Source organism: Physeter macrocephalus, chromosome 7 (assembly GCF_002837175.3).
Source record: "Physeter macrocephalus isolate SW-GA chromosome 7, ASM283717v5, whole genome shotgun sequence".
NCBI classification, from domain to species: domain Eukaryota; kingdom Metazoa; phylum Chordata; class Mammalia; order Artiodactyla; family Physeteridae; genus Physeter; species Physeter macrocephalus.
Window position 1 is genome coordinate 61,899,326 of NC_041220.1, and position 7,753 is coordinate 61,907,078.

Here is a 7,753-nt window from a genome sequence, read left to right on the forward strand (position 1 = left end):
GCACAGGGAGATCAGCTAGGTGGTTTGTGACCACCTAGAGGGGTGGGATAGGGAGGGTGGGAGGGAGGGAGACTCAAGAGGGAAGAGATATGGGGACATATGTATATGTATAACTGATTCACTTTGTTATAAAGCAGAAACTAACACACCATTGTAAAGCAATTATACTCCAATAAAGATGTCTAAAAAAAAAGAGTATACTTCAGAGGAGAGCAGAAAGGAAACTTCCAAAAACGTCTTTGTGGAGCTTTGCGGTAGCTAAGGGCAAGGGCTATGAGCCAGGCAGACCTGGGTTTAAATTGTAGAACCAAGGCTTACAAACTGTGGCTTGGACAAGTTATTTAACTGTTAACAAGTCTCAGTTTCCTTGTCTATACAATGATAATAGTAGCAGTAATTCCCTCGTAGGGTTGATGTGAGGATTAAAAGGTGTACACTGAGTAGCACAGTGTCTGGCACATGCTAAGCACACAATATAGTGTACGCATCATCATCATCATCATCATCACCGGCTCTAAGCACCTGTGATGTATAATTTTATGTGTTAGCTAGGAGGGTGTTTTTGGATGGTACTAGCATTTAAATCAGTGAACTTTGAGTAAACAGATTGCCCTCCAATTAGACTACATCCAATCAGCTGAAGGCCTGCCTCCCCAGGCAACAGGGAATTCTCCAGATGATTGCCTTTGGACTTCATCTGCACTAACAGCTCTCCTGGTTCTCCATCCTGCCAGCCTTTGAGCTGGAACTGGAACATCAGTTCTCCTGGGTCTCTGCCTGCTGGTCCCCACTGCAGATTTGGACTTGCCAGCTTCTGTAATCCTGTGCACCAATTCCTTATAATGTCTCTTTCTCTATATATACACATCCTGTTGGTTCTGTTTCCTTGGAGAACCTTGGTTAATACAGAACCATATACAAGTTTGAGAACCTAAATCATAAAATAGATTTGATGGTATAAAATAGGGTACTAACATCACTTGGAATGTAAGATTCCTGAGGGCAAGGATCAACCTTTAAGTATTGACCATGAAACACATATTCAGTAAATTCTTCAAGAATAAATTAATCCATCAGTATATTTTAGCATAACATGAAAATATAATGTCATTTTTTAAAGCATATGTGAACTGATATCATACATTAGGCAGAGCCTTAGGATTATAAAGTTAAAAAGACATAGAGGAAGAAAAGCTCAAATCACCAGCTATGCCAGAAGGCTTTTAGAGTGTATGAGTTGCCCCAAATGTCATCCGAGGGAACAGAATGTCCTAAAGGAAACAGAAAGCTAAGGAATGGATGAATCACATCTGCCATTGTCATGGATACTGTTCATCTTATCTATGTGAACTTGAAAACTGAAAGCCCTATAGAATAGCATGACTGGCTATCTAATTGAAGCCTCATCTGTTTACTAAAAGACCTAGTCCAATAGAGAAACCCTTAATGTTTAATAAGCACTCAAAGTGCAGTTGGCCTTGGGAAAAATGTATAAAATGTACAAACATAGTTTCTTTCCTATTGTCCAGTTGTTCTCTACTCTGGGTGCTCATTAGAATCATCTGGAGAACTTTTTTTTTTGACAGTTTCAGATGATGTTTTAATTTGTAAATATTGTACAAATTTTAATATCTGAAATTGTATATACAGCCAAATAAAAACTTGCGTTAATGACTGGTGGAACTGGTGTGATAGGATCCGTGTGCCACGCTCCTTTTTCTTAATTCAGGCCGTAGACTCGAGAGTGGCCGGCAATCTCCAGGAGTGAGGATTTACTTACACAAGCCAGTACTGTTCTTGGGCACAGTGTTGAATATTAAGGTACTAGGAAGATATACTCATTTTACATATGAAGAAACTGAACCCCAGAAAGGTTAAGTACCCTGCCTTAGGTCAGAGCAAGTAGGGGAGCCAGGCTCTGAACCCTGTGTCAGCCGAGGGGCTGACACGCACTACATTTGGAACTGAAGACTTCCAGGACCCACGTCTGAGTCATGTTGTGTTCTCTGTAGCCTCTACCAAGTCGGGTCTGACCTACAGCAAGGGCTCAGTGATGTTTTGCTGCAGTGAGGGTCTGCGGGCCAAAAAAGGAATGTGCCCAGTGGGTCTGCCCTGTGTTACCCTCCTGTAAACTGGGCTGGGCTATTGCTTCCAACAGAGGGGCAGTCAACAACCTCTGCACCTGGAATACCTGAGTCCCAGGAGCTCCAATGAAGGGAAAGCAGGAACACGACAAAGTTGGGGGGGGGTACTAACACTCCCCCCTAGCTTGGCTGTTCCTGGTGGGTCTCCAATATTAGACAGCCCTCCTCCAGTGCTGGCACCTATACAGAGTCCCATTTCCTCCTTTATGCAAACAAGGCCTGCTCCAAGGCCCTCAGCCCCAGTCTCTGTACCCCTTTCTCCTAGCTGCTCCAACAGCCACTTCCATCCTCCTGAGATCCCCGGGACTCCAGTCTCAGGGGGACGCTGGGCATGCAGGCTGCTCAGCTGGGCTTCAGAAGCCCTTCTCCAGGAGCCAGGCTTTGAGCTGCTGGTCAAAGTAGCCCTTGACCCGAAGGGTACCTGTCACCTCATTGACCTGGGTGATAGGTGTCTTCCACAGCAGCGGGCTCAGAAAATCTTCCACCTCCTTCTGCAGGGCCCAAATGTCCCCCTCCACCTTCTGGATCACAGTCATCTGACGGTTTCCATGCATGATGTCCTTGTAGACCGGATGTTGTGCATACAAGAGCACTGCACAAAGTAGGGCAGGTTGGGTGGGAGGCCTCTAGGAGTGGGATAATGTTCATGCTTTGGCAGCTTTTGGATGCTGGTTCCACAAAACGGTATTCATCCACAGACTCCACGAAGCTGGGGTAATCAGGAGGCCCCTGGGTCTGGCTCAGTTGCCATAGCCTGCAGCCCAGTGGGACACCAGTTCTCATCTGAAGATCTTTCAATGAATTTGATGAAATCCCATCCCCAGATATTCTGACATGGTGCTATGGGGTAGGATCCAAGCCTGGGTATTTTTAAAACCTCCCCAGGGACTTCCTTAGTGGCCCAGTGGTTAAGAATCTCCCTGCCAACGCAGGGGACACGGGTTCAAGCCCTTGTCCGGGAAGATCCCACATGCCACAGAGCAACTAAGCCTGTGCGCCACAACTACTGAGCCTGTGCTCTAGAGACCGCGAGCCACAACTACTGAAGCCCGCGTGCCTAGAGCCCGTGCTCCACAACAAGAGAAGCCACCACAATGAGAAGCCCGCGTACCGCAACAAAGAGCAGCCCCCGCTCACTGCAACTAGAGAAAGCCCGTGCACAGCAATGAAGACCCAATGCAGCCAAAAATAAATTAATTAATTAACCAAAAAAAAATAAAAGCTCCCCAGGTGATGCTAATATTTGGCTGCTGGGGTCAAGATTTCTCTGAGCTCCCACAGTCTAAGTGATGCACAAAAACACGTGTAACATAAACACACATTAAACCCCTTCACATATCAACACTCTTCATGATCATTCACACTTCTAACTCAAATATTCAGGAAATGGTTAGCTATGACAATTTTCTGTCTTAATGGTGAGATCCTTGCTGTCTTCCAGTTATTTCAATGCTCTTCATTTCCCCTTTCAGAGAGTTTATCAAGGTAGTAATATAGGCATATGGGAGGTAGAGATTTTACTATTGATGAGAGGTTAGATAAAATAGGAGCTTGAAGCCGATGGTTTAAAATCAATGGCTCTGTTAACCTGTGAATCTTAGGACAATCACAAAAAAACCAAAGACTAATACAAGTCAGAGACAAAATAAAGTGTGTCTTTTTAAGTGAAAAATTATCTAAAAATAAACTCATTTGTGAAAATATATTTATAATATTATAAAGCTCTGGAACATCTATACTTGTAGGAATTCATAAACTTTTGAATGTCTTTGGAAAAAGTTGTCTTGTTTTGACCATACCTGTTGACTAAGAACTTTAATTTGTAGAACAAGGCACCATAATATCCCGTAAAAACATTTAATTTGCCATACCTCTATCTCAAGGGCTTCTCTCTATGCATCTTTGGCTTCAAACTCACTATTAACTGTCTGATTCTCTCTTTTCTCAGTCATGTAAGCGGGAGTAAGTGGGAGTAAGAATATGATTGGCCTAGATCATCATTTCATGCTAAGTCATGCATGTCATAGGTTACAGACAGATCTATGCACTGGCTGCCATTAGATCAAGTGCTCCTAATCCAATACCTGTAGCCAAGGGTGCTATTTTATATTATATGACTGTTTTGGCTTATCTTTTTCATATATGCTGTGAGTATGGGGGTGAGGGAGATGGGTAGAGCTATGTAAGGGTTGTGAATGCAGCAAGCACTGTAATTCATTTTCCTAGAATAAAGTGGAGCCTTTACTGGTTCTGAAAATACTTATCTACTGCTTCCTCGGTGATTAAGGTATTGAAGATATAACTGGTTTATTGTTTCTCTTTTTTATACCTCCTTCAAAAAAAAATGCATGTGGATTTCCTATAACATTTACTTTTCCCCTCAAGATTGCCTTTAAGATCCACTTAATGCTATTGTCTCTTAATAAAATCATAGTGTGATTTTCTCTGCACCCTGCATTCTACACAAGATTAATATTTCCTACTCACGTTAGCAGTAAAAAGGTAGCAGTACATATGTGATCACTTCTTCCTGTTGGACAAAAACTCTCTATTTGGTCAAACTTTAGTCAGGCTCTTCTAAGCCCTCTTCTCAATTAGGCTTTGACCTTGGGCTTCAGTGTCCATCCTGGCTAGGCCTGCACACCCAGTTCAGCAAGAATCCATTAAGTCAGTTTAGAGAGAATCCTCCACCCTCCGTATCTGATCAAATTCCTCATTGCTCACTATCCTCCAGGTGATATCTGATCACCCTAGCCTGTCTTCAGCAAGATTCCTGTCAAGTCAGTTTAACCAGAATCCTTCCTTATGCCTGATGTTTCTTCTTAGTAATTTTCCATACACTGACCCCCACCTTGCTCCTTGGCTATAAAGCCCCACTTGTCCCTGTAGTTTTCTTCAAATCATTCCTGGCACCACTTTTGTTAGTTTGGGTCCTCCACAAAGAAAATGCCAAGATGGGATTAGATGTACAAAAGATTTATTGGGAGAAAACCCTGTGAAGGAGAAGGAGCTGGAGGAGGTAGGAAAAGCCTTCAAATCGTGATGCGGGTCTGCCCCCTGTGAGAGATAGGGATGGAGGAGGATTGTATAGGCAGGGTCTCAGATGTGGCACAGTTCTAAGAAAGTCTCCACCAGGCAGAACTCAGGGAGTCCTCTGGCCAAAGTCACCTATTCAAGGACTCCTGTAACTATAAGAATGGACACACATTAGAACAAATCCCCGTGCTCTGCAGACTTTGGCTGAGAGAAGGCTTTGGGAAACGTGGCCTTTACATGAACACAAGAATGAATCCAGAAGGACAGCATCTGGGGCCATCAGTCAATTATGCTTCCTGCGGAAGGAAACATGAGTGCTGTATTTTTATGACCACAAATGAGTAGTAGCTACAAATGAGGCCACAAAGTAGGTAGGCAAGGGTCAGATGATAAAGTACCTTGTATTCAAAGTCTATAATTTATCCTGTAGTCCTATAGTATAAGAAAGGGGTTGGGGAAAAGAAAACAGAGTCAAGAGATAACAGTGAAGTGGGATTAACTGGGCACAATGGCAAATTAGACTGGACAAGAAGACAGCCTTGACTCCCAGGTTTCTGTCTTGGAAGGTGAACTGAAATTCATCACGTTACCGGGAGGAAAACTGCACGCAGGCTTAAAGCATTTGTATTATTGCGGACCCAATCCGACACTATTAAATACCAACATAAATAATCCATGACCTCTGTGTTCCTTTAACACAATAATACTTGCACACTATTAAAAATAATAACATACTATAGTTAAAAGATAAACTAAGGTAGATTAAACTCTTGAAACGTTTCTTTGAGCATACAGTGATTCAAATCAGGCAGCATCAAACTGAAAATGATTAGGTGCCCTCCGCAACAGGAGCCAGGAAAAGGCTTTTAGAGAGCAGATGAAGAAACAATGCAAGGAAATTATTTGATTGGCTGTAGCTTAAACCCTGCCTTATTTGGGAAAGCCTAGTTGGCTCTTTGTGATTGGTTGTTCTCGGGTTTCCATTTCTTGACCTTGAGGCATCTGCAGAAATTGACTCTGGCTTAGGTTTTGGTTTGTTTACATAGGCAGCCCAGGCATTAGAGACACCTTGGTCTAATGGCTTCCTTGTTAATTACTTGAACACTACAACTTTATGAAGCTTAACATGAGTGTTGTATTAATGGGTGTGTATTAGTGTTGTATTAATATTCTTCACATTAGGAATAGATTGGTTTTTGGAAGAAAAGTAAGATATGTAAAGTATATTTGTACTTAGGTAAATTCTGGAAGAAAAGAGCCTCAGTCATTGTTGGTGGAGAGCCTGAAACAAAGTCAGACATCCCCCAACTCACTGCAGCTCTGCAGAGTAGCCTCCCTCCTACCCCTTCAGACCAGGAGTCTCAAAGCAGAAGTAAGGCCCTTGGCAGCTGAAATCTGCTACAGGGGAGCTGATAAGAGGTGTGAAAAGCTCTGGGGCCAAGACCCCCTTAAGATTCTCCCGGCACATGGAGAGAGTTGGAGTCTCCCCAGGGAGTACTTGATGAGGGGACTGAGGGCAGGGGACAGTGAGAGGAGAGCAAATTGGAAATGAAGATGAGAATGGGTCAGAAAAAGGTTTCATCACTCTTCCGTGGACCATAGGAGAACAAACATTTAAAGTTAAAACTCCCACCTTCCAATTTTATACTCTAGGATAAACATTTCAGCTTAAAAAACGAAACAAAATAGAAAAAAACTGTCTTACCGTATGTTAGTTCACAACCTCAGGACTTCTCCCGGATGAAATTCAAAACTGGCCCAGAACACAGAGGGCAAGGAGAGACAGAAGAATGAGACAGACCCTTCCGTTGTTGATTGACACCCTCAGGAGCTTCCCAGGTGAAATCTGAAACTGTCCCCTGTTCACGGAGGTGGGGGAGAAACCGAAGAAAGCGGCAGCCGCGCCAGGTAGGTGGCGAGGTTAATAAGCTAGGGAATTACATACGAGGCTTATCTTGGGCGGCTGCTAGACCAGTACATCTTTGCACCTGCCCGCCAGAATCTTGACTTTGTATAGAGGCCTTAATGGGGGTCAGTCACATATTCTGTCCAGAAGATCTTAGCAACACATTGCTCTCTCAAGGCTGCATCCTTGAAAACGGCTCCCACTGTGGGAACGGTAGGCAGAAGTTCATCCCAAGGACGGAAAGGGGGCGGGGAGTCTTCCACTGCCCAGGTCCAGTTCACAGGTCAAACGGAAGTCACGTCCTCCCGCTGACCTCCTCCCACACCATGGAACACAATACAATAGTCAGAAGAGAGGTAGCATTCAAAAAGAGGGCAGCCTGACTCCCTGCTTCCTGCTGTCTGGTCATCAACAGCCTTGCCCTTTGGCATTAGTAGGGTCATAGTTTCTGCAGAAGGTATTGAGGAATAGTCTCTGTACTTATACTACTGTGTGACATGAGAGAATGACTGTCAATTTTGAATATTAAAGTGCAGTGGTTATTGTAGAGGCTCGATTAAAATAATCAAACGAGTTGGTGTTTTCCAAAGTTCATTTGAACTATAATTTTGATTTAATTTAAAAAGTTAGGGCTTCCCTGGTGGCGCAGTGGTTGAGAGTCCGCCTG

General features: G+C 43.6%; 1 pseudogene; it reads right to left on the minus strand.

The window, feature by feature from the left end:
• Nucleotides 1–2,497: 2,497 nt before the first annotated feature.
• LOC102976095 (39S ribosomal protein L49, mitochondrial-like) lies at nucleotides 2,498–2,927 on the minus strand (annotated as a pseudogene).
• Between the last annotated feature and the right edge of the window lie 4,826 nt (nucleotides 2,928–7,753).